Consider the following 27101-nt stretch of genomic DNA (forward strand, 5'->3'; position numbering starts at 1 on the left):
CCACAGGTGCCAGGCGCAGACAAAGTGAATATCTCATGAGCTACAGTGCCCCTTTTCACAGTCCGTACATTTAGTATTTTTATTTGTTCAGTTTGCTCCTTTTCCTTTTAACTCTTCATCAGCATTAAGACCAACAACCACACAACAGATTCTATACTGGGCTGTTTTGAGATTTCCTTTGCCAACAGAATCAATCCAAAACCTTTCACTTTAGCCTCAGACAGACTCTTTGGATAAGGGCAAAAAGCAGCAACATTCTTCACCAAAGCATCACAGGAACGTTCTCTAGGCCATGTATTAATATTTTTCGCCTCTGAAACCTCTTGAGCCAGACCCCCACAGTTCAAATCATTCTCAGCATTATTGTTTTCGATGCTTCTACCAGCATACACCATCAAGCAGTGCTTAAAGCATTTCACTCTTTTCCTAACTCAAGGTACCAAAGTCCATATGGTGCCAAACAAAAGCACAGTGCACCCTATCTCTGTTATAACCAACTCCTGTCTTAGGATTTCTATTGCTGTGAACAGACACCGTGAGTGTGGCAATTCTCATAGAGAAAAACATTTCATTGAGGTGGCAGCTTACAGCTCAGAGGTTCAGTCCGTTAGAATCATGGCAGGGAGCATGGCTGCATGCAGGCTACATCCTGATCAGAAAGCAACAGACAGAGGTCTCCATGTCACACCGAGGGAAGCTTGAGCAAAAGAGACCTCAAAGCCCGCCTCCACAGTGACACACTCCTCCAACAAGGCCACACCTCCCAATAGTGCCACTCCCTTTGGGGACAACTTTCTTTACCTTCTCCTGGCTCCTCTATCAATGATCCCCTTTCTCTCCCCAAATCTGGGAATCACTTTTAGGGTGTTATGATAAAGCACATGGGGAGGATAAAGCACTTGGAAGATTCCATGGCAGGCAAGGTTGACAGAGGTAGGGGACAAGCATGCCAGGCAGACAGAGCTTAGTGAGAAGTTTTATTAGAAAGGGAAATGGGGGGGGGAGGAGAAAGAGAAAAGAGGTAAAGAGACTCAGAGACACAGAGAGGACAGAGGAGGGAGACCGGAAAAGTCCTGTCTACCCCAGGGGAACAGCAGGAAAGAGAGCATAAGTGGGCGGGGTCTGTTTTAAAGGGTCCTTTGCTCCTGTGAGCAGACTAGTAGTCATGGAACCCTGGGCTGACCAGGGTACTGCCTGAGAGCATTCTGCCAGGTGACTCAGGCCAGCATAAGGCCTGAGTCCTTCCTTACACAAGGGAACTCAAATCCAGGAGTTCATTTGATCTTTTCTTGCTCTTCTAGTTCTTTCTGGAATGTCTTCTGGAGCTCTGTGATTTATGTTCTCCCAGTTGCAGCCCATCCTCTCCCTCCTGCTTGAGTATTGCCTCTGCCCCTGTCCTTGCTTTGGGGGCGGGGGTGGGGGTGGGGAGAGGGGGGGTGACCTTGGAAGTAATTTGTAGGCTTTGCCAGAGAATTGTGAATCCTGTCTACAGTGACTAAAGGCTGTTTGCTCTCCTCCATGTGAGGAATAAGGCTTGTCCTTATTTAGCTACCTCAGGGGCTCACTTGTTTTCTTCCACAACAGAAAGTTTGCAGTGTCTTGGCTTTTAAAAATGCTGCCATAGCTAGAAACAGCAGCATGCTCAGGGGGCTGCAACAGAAAGGTTGTAAATTCAAAGATGCATAGTAAAATCCTGTTGCCTGACAACTCAAGAAGCCGTTGACCTCTTGTGTAGCTTCGTTTATTGGACACTTGGTTGTCCTTTTTTTATCTACCCAATGGCAAGCACGGAGAGCAGTGCTTGGGGCCCTTAGAGGTTTCTCTATACTCCAAGGGACACAAGGGCCCTTGCCTCCATATTCTTTTTTTTTTATTTAATTTTTTTATTTAATTTATTATTTTATGTCGATCCCAGTTCCCTCTCCCTCCCTCCCTCCCTCCCTCTTACCCTCTCTGCCCCTTCACATGCACCCTGACCACCCTCCCCTCCCATCCCCCCACCCCAATTCCACATGTAGGGCAATGCCATCCAGGTGGGGTCATGGAGATCTGTCAGGTCATTTGAAGTAGGGACTAGGGCTTCTCTCCTGTCTCTAGGTTAAGGCAGTATCCCTCCATGGGGGATGTGTCCGAAAGGTCATTTTGTGCACCAGGGATACATCCTGGTTCCACTGTCTGAGGTCCCTTAGACTGCTCAGTCCTTCTAGCTGAGACCCATATTCAGTGGGGCCTGAGTCAGTCCCATGCTGGATTCTCAGCTATCAGTCTAGTGGCCATTAGCTCCTCCTTGTTCAGGTCAGCTGTCTCTATGTGTTTCTGCAGCCTGGTCTTGTCCTCTCCATCTGCATCTGGGTTCTAGTTCGACTCAGTGTTTAGGTATGGGTGTTTGCTTCTGTTTCTAACAGGTACTAGATGAGGGCTCCATGTATAAGTTAGTTGTTGATCTCACTATCAGGGAAGGGCATTTATGGCAGCCTTTCCATGGTTGCTCAAATTGTTAGTTGGCAGCAGTCTTGTAGGTCTCTAGACCTTTCTTTAGGTTCAGTTTTCTCTTCAAACCAATAATGGCTCCCTCTTTTATGTTCTCTCTCTCTCTGTGTCTCTCTCTCCTGTCTTCTATTCCTACCTGGACTCAATCTTCCTAGTCGCACGTGCTTTCCTCTCCTCCCCCTCTCTTTCTCCTACTTTTCTCTCCATTCGCTGCCCCCCCCACTTCCCCTGTGCTCTGGGGGACTTGTCCCTTCCCCCTTCTGTGAGGGACTTTATATGAATCTCTTAGAATACACCTTGTATCCTAGCTTCTCTGGTGGTGTGAATTATAGGCTGGTAATCCTTTGTTCTAGGTCTAAAATCCATATATAAAAGAGTACATACCATGTTCCTCTTTTTGTGACTGGGTTACTTCATTCAGGATGGTTTCTTCGAGTGCCATCCACTTGCATGCGAATTTCAAGATTCCATTTTTTTTTTTCTGCAGAGTAGTATTCCGTTGTGTAGATGTGCCATTAGACCTATAACCCGCAATGAGATACAAGCAGTCTTTGAAAGCCTTCCAACCAAAAAAAGCCCAGGGCCAGATGGCTTCAGTGAAAAATTCTACCAGACATTCAAGGAAGAACTAATACCAATACTCCTCAAATTGTTCCACACAATAGAAACAGAAGGTTCATTGCCAAACTCTTTTTACGAGGCCACAATAACCTTGGTACCCAAGCCTCACAAAGACACAACTAAGAAAGAAAACTACAGACCAATATCCCTGATGAACATCGATGCAAAAATACTCAATAAAATACTGGCAAACCGAATTCAAGAATACATCAGAGAAATCATCCACCATGACCAAGTAGGCTTCATCCCATATCTCTTCAATATTGTACTTGAACGTCTAGCTAAAGCTATAAGACAACAAAAGGAGATCAAGGGGATCCAAATTGGAAAGGAAGAAGTCAAACTGTCTCTATTTGCAGATGATATGATAGTTTACATAAACGACCCAATAAATTCTACCAGGGAACTCCTACAGCTGATAAATGCCTCCATATTCTTCTACAGAACTAGAACTGCAGAACTGAGTTTCTGGCTATGAACAGGCCCTTGTCCTTGAGCCAGGCAAATCTGACAGCCCTGGCACCACTCAGTGTGCCTTGGTGAGATAAGCCAAAGCTCAGACTCACCCTGGAGCAGAGGCTGCCATCCCACCATGAGGAAGGAGCGCAGTGAGCAGGTAAACAAGACCCTTCACTTCCTCCCTTCACAGAGCAGCCTTCCTCCCAAGGACCCACCATAAGCCAGCTCTATCCAGTGCTGAGACATGGTTGGTCATTCTGTCACAGGCGGCCCAGCACAGATGTCTGACTGTTGGTATCCCAACAGACCAGGCTGGGCCGCTTGCCCAAAAAGAAACCCATACAAAAAGTGTTGTTGATCAAGAGGAAAGAAATTTGTTTCTGCTGTGGTCATCCTTAAAGGACAAACGCAAGGGCTGCCCTCTGGTGTTGTGGGCAGTCCTGAGGATATCTAGGGAACAAGCAGAGGTAGGAAGTGATGGTCCGTACAGCCAGTATCCTAAGCTGGTTGCTGACTTTCCTCAACTGTGCATGTCAAGGTCTCATGGGAAATTTCTGCCTGGTGGCAGCCAGTCTCTGTTTCCTTTGTGTGTTGTTTGTTCTTTTTTTGTCATCTTGAAAATTAAAATAATCTGAAGGAAAGCACAATTGAGAAAAGAATAGTTCAGGACAAGACAAAATAGTGTCATGTTAGTTGGCTTTTCGAGACAAGGTTTCTCTGTGTAGCTTTGGAACCTGTCCTGGACCTCACTTTGTAGACCAGGTTAGCCTAGAACTCACAGAGATCCGCCTGCCTCTGCCTCCCAAGTGCTGGGATTGAAGGCATGAGCCACCACTGCCTGGCTCTGAAGCTAAATCTAATGAAGCATAAAAACCAATCCCTCCACATATGCGAACAGGCCAGGTGACTGTGTCGCTTTACTGACACATCCCTTCCCTGACCCACCTACAATAATGATGCTGCCCAGTTCTTCTCCTTTCCTGGAGTCTCTAGAGACTTCTTTTACCCTGGGGATGCTCCCAGGCTTTTCAGTCCACACAAATGGCTGACACGGCCTTCTTTTTGCCAAGAACAGGTAGGAAGGATCTGATGAGCACCCTGCATAGGCATTGCCAAGAGCAGCCAATAGCCTGACACTTTGTGGCCAAACAAACACCACCCACATCCAGTGGTGACACTTCTCAACCATGGGTGTCCCTCTGCCTCCCTGCTCCTGAGTAGTGACCCTGATGGAGAACCTCAGGGACCCTGAAGCACTCCAAGTTGGCCTATTCTGGTGTCCTGCTTGTTCTTTCAACTGTTCTTATTATAAAAAATAAAGCTCCTCCCTCCTGTAGCTTTCCAAATTAAAAAAAAAAAAAAAGGATGCAGGTAGAACGTATTACAGGAAAGAAACTTCTGATGAACAGTGCAGCTAGGCAGAGCCTGTTCTAGAATTTTTCCCCTTCTCAGCTGCACAGTGCTGTGCTTTCCTTCCCCAAAGCATTGCTCCAGAGAGGAGGAGAGAGCTGTGTATCAGACTCCTTAGCACAGTACAAAATGGCTTGGCAGGAGAGGGATATATATATAGTTTATTTAGTCTAAACAGCAACACAGACAAAATGCCATATAAACACAAAGGAAGAGGTGCAGAATGGAGATGCTGACCAACTTTGGATCTGAGGCTCAAAAGCAACAGCCCAGGTTTATGAGGAGGACGAGGATGGGGAGAGAGGGACAGTGTGGATCTGTCATACAGCCAGCTGGAGGCCAGAGAACAGTGGGAAGCATGCCTGCATCCAAGCGCGAAGAACGTAGGTCCTAGGGGCTTACCAAGTACAGAAGTTTATCATTTTACAGCAGCTGAAATACTGACATCAATATTAACACAAAAGCAAGTTTTACATAACAATCAAAAATACGAAAGACTGAAGGAAGAGACCCTGTATGAAAAACTGGGGCAATTCAGCGAATTGAGACTGTAAATGCCAGTGGCAGAAATGGAAAAATGGAGCCCACTCAACCCTCCCAGGTGACTAGTAACTGTACACAGCGATTTAGATCTGCAAAAGGTTGTAAACAAGTTCTTGCCAAGCCAATCCCTTCCTCGTCATGGAGCCACAGTGCCGCTGCTCATGAGGGGGCAAACTTCTTCGATTGTGCTCGAACCCTTTTCTCAGATTCCACTGTTTTGGCAGTAAATTGTGTAGGCCTCTGCTTGAGCTGGGTCTTGAATACTTGGTTCATTTAGAAGTTCTTGTATTCCTAATAAGATCTGTTAGATCGTGATAGCTGGCCTCCAGTCCTTGTCTTCCTCCAGGATGGACAGGCACACTGTGCCAGAAGGATACACATTTGGGTGAAACAGTGGTGGCTCAAATTTACATTTTGGTGGTGAGGACGGATAGTCATCTTTGAAAAGCATCCATAGTTTGAACAAGCCTCCTTCCCATGGAGTCCCCTTCTTTCCAGGGATAGCGCACTCCCAATTCATCAGGTTCATCCTGCCATCAGGGTTCTTTGTTGGGACAGCCACAAAGCCAAAAGGGTGGTCCTTCCTCCAAGCTTTCCTTTCCTGGGCAAGTCGGCTGAGCATAATCCCCGACATATTCAAAGTCCCTGGGCATCCGGACTGGACTGTGGTGGCAGTAGAAGCGGCAGTGCTCCTTTGTCTCCAGGAGAGGGCCTTTTAAATACACATTCCTTGGCCCCAGGCAAGGCCTGTGGAGTTGGGATCTGGTGGGTGGGAAGGAAGGAGGGACACAGACACTGCATGCTGGTGGCAGTACATGAGTCACCCTGCATTCTGCGATCCTAGGACAGTGTAGACCCTGGATTAAGATGCTAAGATCCTGGATATAATGTCCTATGGTTTGAGAGCGGATGGTGGCCACTGCTAGTGGCAATGTGACAAGACGCTTCTCCTCACCCTGCCAATGCACAGCACACACAGGTGCGTGCGCGCGCACGCACGCGCACACACACACACACACACACACACACACACAGAGGTTTGTTTGTATACACGCATTTACTATTCACACCTATTCACACTGCTGGCTGGGTGCCTACAGAAGTTAGCTGAAGGAAAGCTTGCTCCAAGCCTGACTTGCAGAATAGATGAGTCCTGGCTACTCTCAAAGGCCCTCGTAAGGGGAAAGACTCCTTTTCCTCCCCCATCCCTAGGAATGGGGCTGAGGCATATCTAGTAAGACAGTCATCAAGGGAAAACGTAGGGGTTCATTTTCAGTCTTGGTTATGCATGACGCAGGAGCCTTCAAAAGTGCAGACCTAACATAGCAGGGACTCCTGTGTGACTTTATACTGAGGCTTCATGAGTGGGCAGCAGTGCACAAGTCTGGCGGGATAAAGGGCGCCATGTGATGGCGGACTGGAGCAGCTTAGCAAGCCCTGCTCTTTCCACGTCTCTGTGCCTGTGTCTGTGGAGACCTGAATGCTGGTGCCTCCCAGGTACAGAGTGAGCTTCTCCCAGGAAACAATGGAGATTCCTTCAGTGGGTAGCTTCAGGGAGGGGCCTGAAGCATCCCAGAGACATCCTCCTGCTTCTGCTATTTCCTCAAATGTTAGAGGACTGTACTGGCTGGTGTCAACTCGTCACAGCTAGACTCATCGGGAGAGGAAGGAGCCTCAGCTGCTCTTCCAGAGGATCTGGGTTCAACTCTCAACACCCACATGGCAGCTCACAGGCATTTGTAACTCCAATTCCAGGGGATCTAACACCCTCTTCTGGCCTCCGTAGTCGTCAGGCATGCATGCGTGTGATACACAGACACACATGTGGGCAAAACACCCACACACATAAAACATAGAAACAAACTTTAAAGGTTCGAGTTTATTCTAAAGTAAAAACCATGCCGATGGAGCTGTTCAGCTAATGACACTTGCTCCAGACCTGGCTGTAGGTCTTTACATGGAGCTCTGGGCCCCGCCTTAAGCTTTGATTCAGGACTCCTATGGTGGGCTTGAGAATGTGCAATCGTGATGAATCGCAGGGCAAGGTTGATCTGCTGGTTAGGAGAACCACGCTTGGAGCATCACTGTTCTGTGATGTCACTCACACACTCCCTTCTTAGGATAGAATAAAAGCGCAGGCCTGTGTAAAGATCAGGGAAGGCCTTCCATACGCTTCTCTCTTCGAAGAGAAGCATTTACTCCACAAACCAACTCTGATTCATATGCCAAGGACCCATCTAGGTGAACCTGTGCATTGCTGTGCAGATCGAGTCTCTGACCAGCAAGACTTCATGAAGCCTCCGGGCTGGCTGTGAGGATGAGCCCTGTCTTGCAAAACCAATATTGGATACTTGAGTTTGGGAGATTTTATTGCCGTTAATTGCTAATTGGAATTTTCTCATTGCTGTTTCCTTTTGTCTTGTGGTACTGAGGATGGAGCCCAGGACCTTGGCCATGCTCAGTGAATACTCTACCACTAAGCTATATCCTCCCCCTGGACATGTGTTTTCAAAGTAGATCTCTGGGGGATTTAGTATGTGTGTGTGTACATGTGTTTACTGAGCCTTAGTTTCAGAGCACCATGTATCGTCACCAAGATAGAAACCTTATTTGGGGAACCTAAACAGCTTGATGGAGAAATCAGGCCACCTATTCCAGCCAGAACTCTGAGGGTAACAGTGGCATGCTTGCATATTTATTTGGCCTTGGAATCTCTGCAGTGCAAGAGTTTGTGGTGTCAATGAGCAAAAGATAGAGAACTTTCAGTTCTGCATTTATAGGTTTCCACTTTTCCCTAGCCATCGTCTCCAGCCTCTGGAGTGAAGCAGGAGAGCCGCCCTCTGACACCCATGACTTGTTGAAGTCTAAAGGCTATTTATTTTCCGCTTGGGGAAACAATCTCACTCTCAACCACCACCGAGGCTATCAGGCAGGAAGCAGCAGAGTGCCTGGACTCCTGCGATTTGTTTGTGGGCCTTCTCAGGAGCCCGCAGCCCTTCCCTACAGATGAGGGAAACAGAATTAAAGATCTCTTAGCAACACCTTATCGGAGCTTGGCTAGCCTCGGCTGTGCTGACCTGCTGTTTGTTTAGTATCTATTTGCCCATTTCTAATATGGGTTGGCCAATCACTCCTGGAGTGTCACTCAGAGAAAGGACCTTGGAGAGGGGAATGGCCTGTGTGTGGGAAGACTCCACCATGCTACATTGCAGGGAAAGGAAGAGGGGGCCAGGAAGGTACAGTCAGAGGAGGATACTTGGAGGGACATTAATCTTTATCCTGAATACGCGAAGAACAGTGGCTTGAACTTGCTTCCTGGGGCTCCAGTGGGGAAATACTGGGTCATGGTCAAGCTATTTGTTGGGATCTGCTCGTAGACTGATATTTAGTGTTAGCATTTTTAAAGGCTTTTCCCCCTCTCAGTCCTCTCTTTCCCTAGGCAGGCTTATCTCTTTCCTGGCTTTAAATATCATCTTTAGGCAGATGACTTCCACGTGGATATTCCCAGCCCAGATCATTTTGCTCCAATGTAAACTTGTATATTCAGCCGCCCACTCACGTCACTGATTGATTTTGCTGACAGCTCCAGCTCCACGTGTGTAGAAATGAACTCTTGATCGGCCTCCCCTAACCCAAACCTCATCCTCCCACGGCTTCCCCATCTCAGAAAATGGCACCAGCCTCCGCCCAGTTGTCAAGTCAGGGATCTGGGAGTCATTTTTGGCTCTTCTTTCTCACTCCTCACATCGCCACCCAGTTCTGTGTATCCTACCTCCCAGTGTGCAAGCGCTGCATGCCTCTGCTGCTCTCCACCCTCTCAATCAGCCTTCTTCCTCCAAGCCACTGTCACCCCTCCAGGATGCAATTACAGTGGCCATAGAAGTATTCTTTCTGCCTTCCCGTAGTCTGCCCAGATCTCTGCTTACACGCAAGAGCCAGGTATGGTGGTTAGAATAGGAATGGCCCCCATAAAGTCATGTGTTTGAATTCTTGGCCAAAGTGAGTGGCACTGTTAGGAGGTGTGGCCTTGTTGGAGTGGGTGTGGCTTTGTTGCAGGAGGTGTGTAACTAGGGGGAGGGCTTTGAGGTCTCAGATGCTCAAGCTATATATACCCAATGTGGCACAGGGTCTCCTTCTGCTGCCTGCTGATCCTTGGGCATAGAACTCTCAGCTTCTTTTCCAACACCATGTCTGCCTGCATGCTTCCATGCTTCCTGCTGTGATGAAAATGGATTCAACCTCTGAAACTGTAAGCCAGCCCCAATTAAATATTTTCCCTTATAAGAGTTGCTGTGGTCATGGTGTTTCTTCACAGCAATAGGAGCCCTAACTAAGATACCAAGGAAGTACAACATGCACACACAGACACATAGCACATGCACATGTGCACACCCCCACACACACATACAGAGAGAGAGAGAGAGAGAGAGAGAGAGAGAGAGAGAGAGATATGCCTACCTCTTCCCTCTGCTTAAAACCCTTCAGGGTTGTCTGTTGTCATTCCACTAAAATCCAGGCTCCTCAAGACCTACATTCCTACGTGGCCTTCCCTGGGTGCTTTCTTACCTGAACCGCCCTGCTATAGCTCCGCACTTGACTGGCATTGGCTCTTTTCAGGTCCTCGTGTACATCAAACTCTCTCCTGATACATTATCTTCCCCCATGTCCTTCATTCTTGCCCTCAACCTTATTAGATGCCACCTTTTCAAACAAGCCACCCCTTTCCGCTATCTGCTGCTACAGAGCAAACCAAAAGACAGTGGCTTTGAACCGCCACCACCGTATGTTTCTCATAATACTGAACTGCCTGTGGCGTTATTGGGTGGGTCTTCTGCTGGTCTTACTTGGAGTACCCTTACGTGGCTGAAATGAGCCATAGTTCATGCTGAAACCATCAAGATTTACTTCATACAGGAAAGGACATCTCAGTCAGGCCTCTGTGCCCGCCTGGAGGTCTGCCTCCTCATATGGACTGTCCATTTGGTCTCTCAAGCAGGATAGTCAGACTGATATGGGCTTGTTTGACAATGTTGAAAATCAGCTACTACAAGCTTCATTGTAGTGTTCTTTCTTCCTTAGCCCCCATTCCTGAAGAAACAACGACCTTTAGCTCAGCCATACTTTCCCTTACAAGACCCAACCCTTACACACACACACACACACACACACACACACACACACACACACCCTGTTTTAATGCTTCCTCTTGATGTGTAGGCCTGGGTCTGAGCTCAGTGATGTTGGTTCAGACTACAGATGCAAGGTACTAAGTTAGCTTTTGATACTCTAACAGAATAGCAAATTCTTTGTGTGTGTGTGGGTGTGTGTGCATACACACACACACCTGTATGATGGCGTTTACCCATGTACACACACACACACACACACACACACACACAGAGAGGCCTGTAGAACATGGGGGATCTTTACTGCTCTCCACCTTATGCCTTTGAGACAGGGTCTCCATGAACCTGGAACTTGGCATTTTATTTTGGCTAGTCTGACTGACTAGTAGTCCCAGTGATTTCAGTTTCACCTGTTAAAGCGTTGGGGTTACACGCATCACACTTGCACTAGGCTCTGTACATGGGTGCTGAGGATCTGAACTCAGATCTTCATGCTTGTGCTACAAGCACCTTTACCCCAATAAACCAGCTTCCTGGCTCCCACTTGATGGCATAACAGAAATGCATGCCTTACAGCTCTGGAGGCTGGACATCCACGACTAAAATGCTTGCAAAGCTTTTTCCTCTAAATTACAAGTTGCCACCATCAGCCGGGCAGTGGTGGTGCACGTCTTTAATTCCAGCACTCAGGAGGCAGAGGCAGATGGATCTCTATGGGTTTGAGGCCAGCCTGTTCTACAAAGTGAATTCCAGAACAGCCAGAGTGATTACATAGAGAAACACTGTCTCAAAAAAGCAAACAAACAAACAAAAAATGACCACCATCATTCTGCCACCACCATGCTAAAAGTGACCTCTGTTGGAACAAAAAGGCAAAGCCAACTTGCTGCTGTTTTCGTCTAAGGACATACCTATGGGCCCAGGGCTGCGCTCTAAGGATCTTGGCTTTGTTAACTTTACTTCCTTGGAGGGTCACCTCCAAATGCAGGCATTCGTGTCTCGCTGGGTGAATGAAAACATCTAGTCTATCACCCCAAGAAACAGAACCCTGAGAGAAGTGTCCTGTGTCACAGTGTCAGTGAGAAAAATGAATATCCCCCGTGTCAGGCCTGCATCAACACACAAAGCGATGGAGGATTTATCTGTTACCGAGACCAGCGTTGTTTTGCTACCATGCACCTCGCACCCCAGAACTGTGGGGAGAAGCCATTTTCAATTCATCTTAACCGCTTCCTGCTGTGGCAATTCTAGTCAATTAAGCCAACTCCGAGGTCACACACAGAGAGGCCTTTGTGCCTGTGCTATATTTAGTACCAGGTGGCAGGTGGACATCAGCTGCTGAGCCCAATGCCACTGCTTCCCGCCACAGCATGTCAGGATGACCCCCGAGGGCTTGTGTGGCATTCTGGAGGTGCCACACGCCGACTCTGACACCTCCCTCACTGCCCCAGATGGCTTCGGAAAAGCCGCCTCAGTTGGCAGTGTGCTCTTTATAGGCACCATGCCTCAGGCCTGTTGGCTTTCTAAGGGGACTGCAGACAATATCTGAAACCAGAGCTGAAAATGCACTGGCTCTCAGAGAGGAAATTTTCTAAACTGAAATTAGCAAATATTAAATGCCTATAAACGTTTAAGGGCGACCTACATCTATCTTTCTATTTATATGAACAGTTTACTATAATGATATGTATATGATAATATGAATAATATGGATAGGTTATTTTCAAACAGCTAAAAATAGAAAAGTCTTTTCTGAGCCAGCAAGATGGCTCAGAGGGTAAAGTAGCTTGCAGCCAACTCTCACTGAGTTAGAACTCACCAAAAGATGAAGGTTGAGAGACAACTTTACAGATTTGTCCTCTGGCATTCAGCCTGCCCCTGCCATACATATAAAACTATATACAATGATAGCAATAATAAACAAAGTTTTGTGAAAAAAAATGGATAAAATCCAAATAGCAAACACAATTCATAGAACTTCTGGTGATGTGGCCCTGACCCCCCTAACACCAAGTCCTATGCCAGGCACCCCCATTTTACTTCACTTCTTACTAGAGTCTGTGGGCCTCAGACATGTGCAGATGCTCAGCATGCTTCCGTTGGTCCCTTTCGTGGCACTGGCAATTGCTACTCACTGAAGGTTGTTGTAAAATGTCACTTCCAGGGAGAAGCCTACTTTGACCAGCCTTTACCCAATGGTGATGTGCCTTCTTTTCTTATTATCCTTTAGTTTTCATTCATGCATTTATGAGGTTATTGTGCATGCACATGTGTGCATAAGTGTGTGTGCCTGTGTGTACATGCATGTGTACATGTGCATGCATGAATGCATTGTGTGCATAAGTGTGTGTGTATGTGTGAGTATATGTGTGTGCATATGTGTGCGTGAATGTTTGTGCTTAAGTGTGTGTGTATGTGTGTGCATAAGTGTATGTATGTGTGCCTATGTGTGTACATGTGTGTATGTGTGTGCATATGCGTGTGTATGTGTGCATACATGCATGTGTGTGCATAAGTGAGTGTGCATGTGTGTGCACACATGCATGTGTATATAAGTGTGCATGTGTGTATGCATGTGTGTGTGACTGTGTGTGCATGTGTATGTGTATGAATGCGTGTATGTACGTGTGTGTGTGTGTGCTTAAGACTCCATTATAAGTTTGTTTGCTCCTTTGCTGAAGACACAAGCACTCTATAAATGTGTGTTGAAGGAATGAAGAGGTCAGCACCTCTGCCTCCTGTATGTTTGAAGTGACCATTTTCCCAGCAGGAACCACAGAACTTAATAGTTACAGATCTGAGAAGACAACTTGTAGGACAAGGCACTTGTGTGAATTTACTATCAGCTAACAAAATAGTACGCACTTATCCCCTCACACTACATCAGCAGGTAAGGTATTTAGAAGCAGTTTTGCTGTGTGGTTGGCTTCTTTTTTTTTTTTTCCTGCCCTGTCCCATGGCAGAAATCAAACCCAGGACATTGCACACGCTAGGCAAGTGCTCTACCACTGAGCCACATCTCAGGCCTTGCTAGAAGATCTGGTTCCAGGTCTCCTGTGAAGTTGCATCCATGCATTAGCCAAAGCTGGAGTCATTTGAAGGCTTTTGAGGGGGAGGAGGGTCCAGTTCCAAAACAGCTGCCAACATAGTGCTGGGGACTGCGTAATAGCTCTGGTTCACGGCTGAGCAAGGTGGCTCCATCCTTTGTTGCTGCAGCCTCTAGACCTGGTATCTAATACTCGATACAGCAGGAGAGACAAGAGAACACAAGACAGAAAGGACTCAGCCTTGGGACTCACACCATGCCATTTCTGCTGACTCCTGATGGTCGCCCATGTCAGTTCCACTCACTGAGGTGAACTACACCAGGGCATGAGGGTCATGAGGCTCACTGGGAGACCATCGGTGAGGCTGGCTACCAAGTGCTCATGGGAATTCAGAGAACAGTGTCTGGGAGAAATAGGATTAGTTTCGTGAAAGAAATTGTTTCTCTGTATCCTGAAAAGTAATTAGAGAGCCGGAGACATGGCTCAATGGATAAGAGCACTTGGTGCTCTTCCAGTGGACCTGTGTTAGTTTTCCAGCCCCCACGTGGGGGGCTCACAACAGTCTGTGTCTCAAGTTTCAGAGGATCCGGTGTCCTCTGCTGGCCTCTACTGGAACTGCATGCATGTGGTGCACAGACATATACTCAGGCGAAACATCCATACACATAACATATATATATGTTTCTCCTTAGCTTTGTAGCCCTACCTGGAACTCACAGAGATCCGCCTGCCTCTGCCTCCAAAGTGTTGGTATTAAAGACGTGTGCCACCGCCTGGCTGGTTATTTGGGTTTTTGAGACAGGTTCTCTGTGCAGAACACACTGGCCTCAAACTTGTAGTCATCCTCCTGCCCCTGACTCTTCCTCACCCATACTGGGATCATACAAATGGACCACCACACCCACCTTCCATACCATTTCTCATGTTGAAACCTAGTTCCCAGTGTGAGGTGTAAAGAGGTGGGCCTTTGGCGGGCTGTCCCCTCCCGGATAGGATTGGTGGCTTCGTAATCAATCCACAGAGAGTTCCCTCACCTACCTTCCAACTGGCACCATAGTAAAAACACTCTATGAACCAGGCTGGGGACCCTCACCAAACACTAGGTTTGCTAATGACTGGTCTTGAGCTACCTAATATAACTAATAAGATGACCACTCCGTGGTGTAGCTAAAGGGGAGGTATTTATTGAAGACATGAGAGAGAGAAAACACCCAGAGGCATCTGGAAGCATCCAGAGCAGAGAGAGAAAGCAGTGGAGTCAACGCGGCCAGCAGGCTGGAGCTGGTCATGAGAGAAGAAGGAGTGGGGTGGGTCAGGGGGTGACATGACGGGGGGGGGGGGACACAGAGGGAGAGCAGAGCCAGAAGGAGGAGGGAGTCAGAGAGAACATAGCAAGATGACAAGGAAAACGAGTAACCGGAAGGAAGCTGAAAACTGGTGACGTTTAGGGGATGGGAGGAAGTGAGATGGGCGTACTTGCGATACTGATGGAGCCAGGAGGCCAGCAGGGGCTTTGGGATATTAATAGACATCACAGATAGCCACTTGTCCCTTCTGCCTTTTGGAATTTGGAGAATGATGACTTTGGACCTGACACCCAGCATCCAGAATCATGAGAGAGAAACTCCCATTTGTCTATACGCCATCTAGTGAGAGACCAAAAATTAAAATTAATAAAAGTTTAAAGACGGGCCGCTGAACCTATGCAGAGGAAAAGGGAACGTCTAATGATAAAAAGATTGTGACCCTAACCAGGAGTACGTGACCAGGAGCCTGAGTCCAGCTCTCAGAGAAAGGGAGTCAGCTCACCACCATTCCTTTGTCCTAAAGAAAACCAGATAACCACTAATTGCCAGCTGAAAAAATCCCCTGGCCCATGGGATGGATAATTGGCAAACTCCATGCCCCTGCCCTATCTCAATCAGATGTATCTTGCTTGGTTATTGGTTTACTTTGTATTTTATGTAACGCTTTTGAGTAACCATGGAAACTTTATGATCTTGTGGATCTCAGCTTGTGGTCTTTGCCTAAAAACAAACAAACAAACAAACAAAAACCCTCCCTCAGTTGTTTGTAGGCACCTCTTACTCTCCTGAGCACAGAGGTCCCTGCCGGCTTGAACAATAAAGAAACCTTTGCTTTGTACCTGAGAGCCGGCTCCTTGTGGTGGTCTGCTTAGTGTTTTGCGAACCTGGCATAGCACTAGTCCATAATATTATGTTACAACAACCTACATGGACAAAGACAAGTTAATAAATGTGACCCTGGGTTCATATGGTCCTTACCATTTCCAAGTACTTTCATGAACAGTATGTCTGAGATGCATATAGCAAAGGCGAACACTGTCAGGTTTGGGTTTAATTCCAGTCACAATGTACCCTTTCACCCATGGTTTTGTTAATCCGATGTCAATCATAGTCTGGAAATGTTAAATGGAAATTCCAGAAATAAATAATCTTGGGTTTTAAGTTACACACCATCCTTTCATTTAAACACAAGCTCTGATCTGTTTTTATCAGTTGATCTGATAAATACGGTGGCCACTAAGGTGAAATGGGTATGGAGTACATATAGCGTGGCTACACCAGGCCAAGAGATAATTAGAACAGAGAGAACAAGTATAGTACCGCATGATATTTGGAGAGCTGTGAGGAGAGATTACACTCACCTAGTGCCCTGTTTACCAGATATTTGTTGTGACTGCACTGACCCCAAAACGTGAATTCCTTTTATCTTTCCACAATGTCTGAATTTCCTGACGATAAATTCCAAAGGTCTGGTAGCCTCATTTGCCAGTAATCTGCCAGGTAGTCATACTTATCTTGATGGTCAGACTGAGGCAAAGAAACACATTCTTTTATTCCTCACTTCATTACTAACATTAGCCCTCAAATCACACATCACACACTGTGCTGGTGGGTGGGCATGGGGGGGGGTGTTTCCAGAAACAGCCATACATATGTTTATAGAAAAACCATAAAAAGTTTAAGAGCAAAGAGGCCCTAGAGGCCCAAACTAGGAGAGGGAAATTGATGGAAACACAGGTGCATGGTGATACAGGCTGGAGAGCTGCAGGAGATGCTGCTGTCAGAGCCAGGCTGTTGCTGGCTCACGGGTCTAAGTGAAGCTGCAGAGTAAAGTCTGGCTCAACAGTGGGGACTGAGCTGAGCTGAAGACCCTGGAAAGGTCCCTTGATATATACAAGGATGGTCATGTGACAGCCTGTGGGGTGGTAAGCAGTTCTAAGGTCCTCTCTAGCGAAGAGCCCAAGAAGAAGAGAAATTGTATGCCTATAACCTGATAATGGCCTTAAAACAAGCCACCTGACCCTTTGACCCAGGTACGGAAAAGCAGTTAGGACCAGACCCAGGCTGTGTAAGCATCTTTGTGGGGAAATCTTGTTTGTACAAATAAAGCCTGTCTGAATATCAGAGGGTACAGAGTGCCACTAGCTAACCATAGAGGTCCGGAGGTCTGTACAGATAGACAGGGAGTGAAATGGCTGGGCGGAGAAAGGATTATAGGTGGGAGGAGACAGGAACTTGCTTTCTTTCCTGCTGGGAAGCTGGTGAGGTAAAGGTGGCTTAGGCTTGCTCCTCCTTTCTGATCTCTCAGCTTTTCCCCCTATATCTGACTCCAGGCCTTTTATTCTTAAGACCTATTAGAAGTCGAGTTACACATCTTGAGCTAACACCCTGTAACCAGACGTTATAAGCCATGACACCAAGGGTGCACTCCATAAGAGTTGTAGACACTAACCCTAGGAACGCATTCCCAAGAGGCTGTTAAGTCCTGATAAGTACTCTTGTGCCCTGTGCATAACCGTTGGCTATAAAGTAAGCCCTCATTGAGGTCACAGAACCAAATAAATTTCTGTGGCTACCCTAACTAGGTAAAAGGCGCCCGTCCCTGCCCCCCCCCCCCCCAGTGAATAAAGCTGCTTCCGGTTAATAGACTTCAGTGGTCTGTTCCCTGTTAATCACACGATGCCAGGACCCAACATCAGGTGAAAGAGTTTGCACTCTTTCCTGAGTCTTCTGTGTCCTCTAAGTTCTAGGGCTGGCTTTTCTTGTGTGATTTTGAGATGCTCGTGTACTTCATTCATAGATGGGTCTATGCCGCAAGAGTGGCGCTAGACAGATGATGCCATATATGTGTCCACCAGGGTTATCAAGTCATCCATCTTCCTCAAAATGGAATCTCTTAGGGCAAGACACAGCCTGAGAGCCACCGTTTTACACAGGATGGAAAAGTAGAGTGGGGCCCAGCCTGCTCTCAACGATATCGTTATAATTACCCTATTTCATTATTAGTTGTCAACCTGTGTCAAATTTATTATTATTTTATGTTTAGTGATTTGTGAGACAGCATCTTGCTATGCAGCCCAGGCTGATCTTCTTTTTCCCAGCTCTCGGGGTTCTGAGACTACCGCTTCCCGTGCCTAATTTAAACATTAAACTTTACCCTAGGTTAAAAAAAAAAATCACAACATAAGTGGTGAATCTCTTCTGCAGCTTTTGAGGGTCTGTGACTGCATCCTGAAGGATGAGGGAACTCGTTCCTGCCCATCGCTTCATCCATGAGATGGAAATACCTCCCCAGTGGTTGAGAGATGGCAGGTCCTGGTATAAAAGTAGGGCTCCCACTCTCAAAGTGACTGCTGCTGGGTGGCTGGAAAAATACTTGATAAGAAAAAGTCTGTTGCAGGGTTGGGGGCGGGGTGCTGCCTGGGCTTTTGTTAATAAATTTCCAGTGGGACGTTTCCGCCACTTGCCTTTTTTAGAGACATGAAGAGAGGAGAATTGAAAACATTTCCTATGTTGAAATGAAAGGCACTATTTAATCTTGTCACCATCTGCCTTCGCTCCAGGCTGAGAGTCTGCAGGCCTGGCTATGTGTTTCCTAGCGACAGGACAGGTACACCTTCCCTGTTAGAGATAAACCAACTGTAGATGATGCTCTTGCTCCTGGGGACCTGAAGTGTGGCCCAGCTGTCCCTGAGCACTCTTCTTCAAGCAAGCAGGCTACTCTGTCTTCCTACCCAGGGTCACTGAGCAGCAGGCCCAGCCTTTAATTAATTTGAGAAGTTCCTGTGTAATCCTGAGAACCCCAGGTCCTCCCTTCGAGCTCTGAAGATTGTTATTTCACTCCTGGGGGGGGGCAGAAGTCCACAATCAAGGGGTCTCAGGGTTCATTGGCACTAACAGGGAGGTGCCCATTTAACATACCAAAGCAGACTTGGCCACCGGCTTCTCCCAGCATCCCTCAGTCCCTACCTGTTACAGGGTAAGGCTGACATACTCCGCCTCCTAACTTGAACTCTCCAGCCCAGGGGCTGGGCTTCTCTGGCCCCAGCTGTCCTTTCCTGTATAATACAGCCATTTTGGTTACCTGGTCCTTTCATGTACTCTCTTTTGGGGCTCCTGGCTACTGCAACTGGTCCCCCCTCTCTTCCCTTCCTCTCCTCACACGGCTCAGGGTCATGTCCACTCTGGACTCTCCCAGATGTCCCTGCCCCTGGCTACACTCTTCCACATGTCTGTAATAAACCTCGTCCACCACACCTAGGAGCTGTCATGCCCTTCCTTTTTATTACTTTTTCTATTTTTCAGTCATCGCTCTCTGGAGGCTCTGTGGGATGGTCTGTGTTGTGCCTGTGCCCCAACTTCTAGTGGCTCCAGCACTCACTGAGGTGCCTTGGCTTGCAGAAAGGTGACTCCAGCACTCCCTCCATCCTTAGCAGCTTTTCCTTCCTGTGACTCACTGTCTCTTTCCTGTCCCTTATAGGGACATTTGTTTATTGGATTTAGAGCCCTACCTAATCCAAGGTGTGTTCATCACGACAGACTCATTTGACTAGGTCTGCAGAGACCCTGGTTCTAAACAAGATCACATGATGAGGTTCCTTTGGGAAGACAGCTAACCCACGGCAGAGGCCTGCCATGTTTCCTGTGTCTCTCTGTGGAAGAAATGGTCCGATGAGTGAATGAAAAGGAGAAACATGGCTGATCCTAGGTGTGGTTGAGGAGAAGGTGGGGTCAGGAGGGACACAGCACGGAACTCAGTGTGTGACAGAAGAAGAGAGAGAGAGTCAAGAGAGGGGACCAGGAGCCAAAAATGGCGGACGGAGGGAAGGGGAGACCCAAGGGGGCAAAGAGAGCCGGGAGAGGGAGAAGAACCAAGAACAGCATCAAGTGCTCGGCGGAGAAGCTGGCGGAAGGGACATGAAGCTCGGGAGCTGGAGAGGGTTAGGGTAAGGGGTGGGCAGGGGTGGGGTGAGAGGTGCTGGCAAGAGCCAGGGTTCTGTGCTCGAAATGCTGAGACAGCCTTGTGGTCAGCATCTTCTCGTGTTAAGCTGGTGCCACAGTTAGCCATTTGTCCTGAGTTCCTTTGGAACGAGCTGCTATTGTGGGTAGTAGGTGGTATACCTCTTGACCCACAACTGAAGGGTCCATATCTTCACAGCTTGGGAGGGCAAGGCAAGGTCTCGCCTGTGAGTGTAGCACCCTCACAGTAGTGATCTGGCATGGTTACATCTAGAGAGATGTCCTTCTTGTAATGCATTTGTTTTGTGATGAGCCTGCCAGCTGAGGATTCAACAGCCCTGTTAAATTCTACTCTGCAACAGGAGATACGAACTGGAACCCGCATCGTCCTGACAGCTGGGCTCCTGCACCTCTTTCCATGAAGGGCACTCCTTGGGCCCTTCTGCCTTGGTGGACAGTGTGGCTATCAGCTGAATGTCCCACAGGTGATGCCAGTCCAGCTGGGAATAGAGAGTGTAAAAGGCTCCCTGGGCCCTAGCAGGACCTCCCTCTTTAGCTCTGCAGTGTTCGTTATTTATTTTTTTAGGGTGCTGGGGATTGAACCTACCATCTTCTGCTTGTAAAGCAAATGCTCTACAACTAAGCTGTACCCCAGCCCCTCTTTTTCTTCATGTTTTTTGTCCATACACACACAATACAGCCACCTATAGACCTGACAGCCTCCAGTTCCCCAGCTGTCCTCACCAACGGCAGAAACCTGGCCATCTGAAATCCACTCCTTTCAGCTCTTAGTTTGTTAAATACAGCAGAGGGTAGAGAAGAACACAAGCTCTCTATGCTTGGGAGCCTATATTCTATCCCCAATACTGGAGGTTAAAGTCCTATACAAAAACAAAGTGAAATCCACAGGGCTGTCATACGAACTTTTGGATAGGTAATACAGTCTCACTTAAAAGGAACATTTATGGGAATTCCTCCTCCCAGAAGGTCTCCTGCGCACCCCTCCCTTGAAGCCTCTGATGTGCTGTTGTCTCAGTCTGCAGCGTGTGTGTTCTCCAGAGACGTATGTGTACTCAGCATACACACATAATTGGTAGTCACTCTGCCGGGATTTGAAGCTCTCTGTTTTCCCCTTGAATTGTATTTTGGGCTTCCTTCTACTCAGTGGTAAAGAGCCTGCTCCAGTAGATACTCCATTGATCTGTAAGCATTACCCAAGTTCCTGTTGGACACAGGCCCTTTAGGATGACTGCAGAGGAGGCTGCCAAGAGTATCTCTGAGTACACACCTGTTACACTGGTGTGACATTAAGTCTACAGGGTACACTAGAAGTGGCTTTGTTGGACATCTCCAGCTGCCACATATCTCCCAGGCCCTCTGGCTCTGGACAGAATGGCATCCTACAAAAGTCATATCTGTAAGTGGGAATGTGACAGTTCACCTTGGCAGGATGTTACCAATGCAGCTGGATACTGGCGTAATTGTTATACCCCTATTAAATGGGCTGCAAATAAGCTCTGTCTCCATGCCTGGTCTGCACAGAGGCATCTTCCGGTGGCACAAAGCCAAAGGCTGCAGGCCTAGGTTCTTTATCCAGTTCACTCTGCTCTGCCCTGTGAGGCCTTGGCAATCCACTCAACCTCTGTCAGACAGCGGCACATTAATCTCCGCTATTCTCCTAGATTTGAGGACAAACAGAAAAATGTGTTCTGGAGCTTGCCTGCCATGAGCCTGCCCTAAAAGCAATTGCATCCTATTTATGAATGATAACAATGGCCACGAATGGACTGACCCCACTTTGCCCTTCCTGCTTCTGTTCCTTCCAGGCTTTCCATCTTTCGCTGGGGTGGGGTGGGGGAGGCATCTTCCATTCCAAGATTCCCTGTGGGCTGCACAGACCCCAAAGTGCAAGGACCATCACCGTGTACCACCGCTGGCTGGGATGGGGAGTGTCTGTGAGACTTTCCAGTCTGGAGCCTCAGATGCCAGCAGCTAATGTTTCCTCACTGCTTCCCAGGTTACATGCTCCCTCCTGTGTTTTTTGGTTAAAATGTGCTTCAGTCCGTCTTCCTTACAGCAGCATTAAGCAGAAAAATAACCTATCGATATTTTGGGGCTAGCTCACAGGACCAGTTCACTTAAACATAAGGCTTGTGGCTCAGAAATCAGAAGGGAAGAGAGGAAGACAAGAGATGTCTAAGTGCAACCCAGGGTGAGACCTCAAGGACCTAACAGCCTTAGACACTGGATGTGACCACCGCAGACACGGACACTAGACACTGAGATAACCTGTTACCGTAAACTGTCATCCTACACTTTACCTTTGTAAAATTTTTACATATTTATCTTATGTACAAGTATTTTTGCTTGCATGTGTATATGTGTGCTATTCGTGCAGTACCCATGGAGGCAAGAAGGTGGTATCAAATTCCCTGGAACTGGAGTTACAGACTTGTGGACCACCATGTAGGTGCTGGGAACCTAACCTGAGTCATGGAGTTGGTGCAGAGCCAACTCTCCAGCCCCATCTTTTAAATTACTTACTCTAGATTTAATCCCATTATTTCTAGAATACCTGGTAAGTTGACCTACACTGCTCCAACCACCAGGAAAAGAGAAAGCAGGAGGCCCTTCTCAGGTGCTCCCCTAAAGACTTGTTGGAGGGTATGTGGAGACCCTGGAAAGGAAGGGTGGCACCCCCATCCTCAGTAGGCACCCTTGAGCCTGGCTGAGACAGCCCCTTGCTTACCTATTGTGGTTCTTTGCCTCCTTCTCTGCAGACATGATGTGAACAATGTGCAGTTACTACTGTTTCCCAATGACTGCCAGTGACTGGGATCACTAGTTCAATTTGATAACTAGATGCTTTTTGAATCTACTTAGTCACGGCCAAAAGTCAGTATTGATAGTTTTCCTAGCATTGAACTTTTGGGAGAGACAATGGGAGGCAAAAATGACTTGGTGATGGACACTACTGACAGCCCTGTCCTTATGGGCTACAAAGCAGGGTGAGCTCAGGCATCACTTTGAAACCCTGGCAGGAGGCAGCAATGAACCCAGATTTTGACAAATTGGAGTCAGTGCTAAGTGCCCTGGATCTTCTTTGAAGGGGGAATCCTCATTACTATTCCCACCCATGTACACCCCCATTCTAGGGTGGGCTGTTGGACAGAGACTGCTTTCTTCTTCTCCAGTGGGCAGTTTCAGCTGGATCTCTGCCCTAACTAGACCATATGGGGCCCAGGAGGGATGTGACGAGCCCTGAGAACAGAGTAATGATACCATTTCCCTATTCTACTCCAGCCCTGTGAATTTTGCCCATGCCAGACAGACAGGATGATTCTGTGAGAGCTAGCAACTCAGTCCCACCCAGGGACCCCAGAGACTGCATGGCTTCTGCATCAGGTTGTAGGCAAACCTTGATCTCTGACCTCTCTAAGATGTGCCACCTTAAGACTCTGTGTCCAGAACTGTCGCTGTTGAGGCAAAGCTGCTCCCCAAAGTTAACATGTTGGGAACTTAATCTCCAAATTCATGTTGGTGAGGTTTGGAGGTGGGACTTGGGACATGGGGTAGATTGTGAATTCGGCCTTCCCCCTATGAATTAGTGGCTTTTGTAAGAAGGTAACACCCAAACTCTATGCTTGTTCTCTGTCTACAGACATTTAGGAGGTTGCCTCACATTGAAATGAATACATAGTGGCTACATGTTATAAACCCATCAAATGTCAGAAAGCAATTTCCAAAAGATCATGAGGACAGGGTGAATAGCTGGGTCTGGGACTCAATCCTGGGTTTCAGGATTCCTATGACATCTAAGATTAACTTCATTCTAGCTTTGAGACTTGACCCATCCGGAAGAGATAGGGGCCTCTGCTCATGGAATGAGGGCCTGGGAAATTTGGCAAGGTTCTCCTCTTGTCTAACAACAATGTTAGTTAATGGCAATGCATTATAACAAAAACATCTCTTACGTCTTGAAAGTCTGGGATTTTTACTGGACCTCACAGCTGAGTGAATAATACACTTTGAAGTTACTTAAGGTAGCTATCCTACAGTGTACTTGGCCTGTTTGTTTAACCTGCCTTTTAAATTTTTTCTTTATTTTTCTATTTTATGTACATCAGTGTTTTGTCTGCACATATATCTGTGTGAGGTGTCAGATTTTGGAGTTACAGACAGTTGTGAGCTACCATGTGGGATTTGAACCCAGGTCCTCTAGAAGAGTAGTCAGTGTTCTTAGCACTGAACCATCTCTCCAGCCCCTTAACCTGCCTTTAAGAGCACAATGTAACAATCAACCTTATTTGCTTTGGATTTCCCATGTAATCATCTTTTACAGCCTAAGTTAATGCATAACTGTAATTGTAAGTTATGTGGGCACGATATACCCATGAAGACACATCCTCCATGCCCCTGACCTAAGAGTAATAAATGTATATTTTCTTTCATGTGTGTTAATTATTTGCCAAGCACAGGAAATAAAGGTTGAAAGCATTCAGCATTTGGGAAGCAGAGGCAGGTGGATTTCTGTGAGTTAGAGGCCAGCGTCATCAACAAAGAGAGTTCCAAGAAAGCCAGAGCTATTACACAAAGAAACCCTGTCTTGAAAAACAAACAAACAAACAAAACCCCACCATAGATGCTGAATGCACTGAATATAATTTGATAGTGTTTGCTTGTTCATTTGTTAAATGGGTTAGTTGGGGTCAGAGGGAGTTGGTGACTTTATCCTTGCAAACTCTATTGTAGATTCCTATAAAATATCCCTCATTCCTTTTGTATAGGATGCTTCCTGTGCTGTTCAGAGAGAGAGGAGGAGGGAGGGATGGAGGGAGGGAGAGAGGGAGAGAGAGAGCACCAGGTCTTTTTTTGGGACAGATGCTTAGATGCAGACAGAGTCACAGGGACAGAGTCACAAAGGAGCCTTCAGGCTGGTACAGATTCAGTCTCAGACAACAGTCTGGAGTGACAGAAGACATGTGGAGAGCAAAGTAGAAGATTAAAATCTGGTCTGACTCTTGGTGAAATGGCACCAAGGGGAAGTGCTTTATTGATTTCTGTCCTTAATGTGACACTAATGCATTACTAGTGACTCGGAGTTTGTTATCAGTGTGTGCAAATCGATGCTTTGAGCCCTGTGTGGTGTTCCCAGATCCCAAAGCCTGGAGCATAAGAAAGAAAAAGAAAAGAAAAGAAAACCCTCATGAGATGATTCCATGTGGTGGGAGGATTTCAATTTCAAGGCCTGCCTGGGCTACAGAGCAAGACCCTGCCACAAACAAACAAATACAACCATCTATCCAGGCACCTCCAAGCCTGAGAAAATAACGTAAAAGGAGGAACTATTTATCTCAGCTCAGGCTTTCAGAGGTGACCTGCAGTTTGTGATCTGCAGGGGCTGCATTTCTGAGCCTACAGTGAAACTGTCATGGTTGGGAGGGGCATGGTGGACCAGAGCTGTTCAGTTCCTGACAGTCAGGAAGCAGAGAGGGGAAGATACATCTCCAGTGACTGCGTTCCTCCAGTTAGATACCCCCCAATAGCATAGGCAGCTAGTGTGTTCTTTGATGCACTTCAGATTCAAACTATACACAGCCTCAAAACTGCAATATGAGATCCTACCTGCACATGCTCACCCGTAAGGATATCCAAGGGCCAGAGATGGGGGTGGTTTGTCTCTTGGAGGAAAATCTGTGGTAGACTAGTGAATGCCCTCCCCCAAAGGCATACCAGTCCCTCAAGCCTGTGAATGTGTATTACTTTATATAGTGGAAAGGTCTTTATTAGGATGAAGAAGGAAAAGGCGTCTTTGTAGAGATGAAGCAAGAATCTTGACGTGGGGAAATTAATCTGGGGTATCCCATGTACCTTAATGGCACAGTGTCTTTGTGGGTCTCCTAATACCTAGAGGAGTGACAAAGCTTATTCTTAGAGTGTGCAGAATGCTCCACCCTGCTTACTCCCCAGTCTGAGGCTTGCAAGATGCACAGTGGATTCTGGCCTCCGATACTGTAGAATATATTTGCTTTGGTTTTTGTTTGGTTTGGTTTTTGAGACAGGATCTGTCTATTTTGTACCTCTGGCTGTCCTGGAACTTGCTTGGTGGACAGATATCCACCTGCCTTTGCTCCCTCCAGCCCCCCCCCCTTCCCCATGCTGGGATTAAAGGTCCCAGCCCTTAGGGGAATACTGTGCTGTTTAATAAGGTGACAGTAACTTGTCCCAGCAATATGGGAAAACTAGCCTAGGAGCTTTCTAGGGATGCTCCTGGGGATTTGCTTGAGTCAGCCTAGCCTGGAACCTCAGGAAGCAGACAATTGCTTCTGCCTTCCTGTGCCAAGCCTTGGAGGCTGGAATAGGACCAAGGCTACCTTCTCCTGGAAATCATGTTTCCTTGGTCACATAATCCTCAACTACCCCATACCCAGGACATTATACCTACTTCTCATCCTGACCCCAGCCCAAGCCCAGTCTTTCCCTCCTCTTCATCCTCCTCCCAGTCTGCCCAGGGTGGCAAAGAGCCGCTGGTGATCATTTGTGTCGCCTTGAGCAAGTGCTGGAGCTAGAGGTGTGAGCCGCCACACTCAGCTTCCTGTCTACTTGGCTTTCTGAACTTTGTCATGGCTGTATCTTTCTTCTCTAGTCACTGACATCTCAAAACACAGAATTCAAGGCTGGCATGGGCTACCTGAGACCCTGAATCAAAACATTTTTTTTTAAAGAAAAGGAACAGGGAAAATTACTAAATCTTATTTCAGTTTTTTTAAAAAAAGATTTTATTATTAAAATGTATGAGTATGTGCCTGTGTAAATCTATGGTGCATGCCTTGGAGGTCATAACAGGTCATCAGAGTTGCTGGAGCTGGAGGGACAGGCATTGTGAGTTGCCTTGTATTAGTGCTGGGAGCCAAACGTGGGTCCTCTGGAAGAGCAATCAGTGCTCTTAACCACAGAGACATCCCTCAAGTCCCCAATCTCAATTTTTAAATGCTTTAATCAAAGCAAAAGACTAGTGTAAATCATCTTGACTGGCATCATAAGACCTTGGCTCAGAAAGGAGCTGACTTTATTCAGGAAAACTCCAGGAGAGTGTAGACTCTTGGTCAAAGCTTAAAGGAAGGAACTGGAGAAAGGGT

The 27101-nt window shown here is 47.1% G+C and overlaps 1 pseudogene; it reads right to left on the minus strand.

Annotated features, from left to right (window-relative positions):
* Positions 1–5129: 5129 nt before the first annotated feature.
* On the minus strand, positions 5130–6173 carry LOC127214932 (SUMO-conjugating enzyme UBC9-B-like; annotated as a pseudogene).
* Positions 6174–27101: the final 20928 nt, after the last annotated feature.

The sequence above is a fragment of the Phodopus roborovskii genome, unplaced genomic scaffold, assembly GCF_943737965.1.
Source record: "Phodopus roborovskii unplaced genomic scaffold, PHOROB, whole genome shotgun sequence".
Taxonomy (NCBI): domain Eukaryota; kingdom Metazoa; phylum Chordata; class Mammalia; order Rodentia; family Cricetidae; genus Phodopus; species Phodopus roborovskii.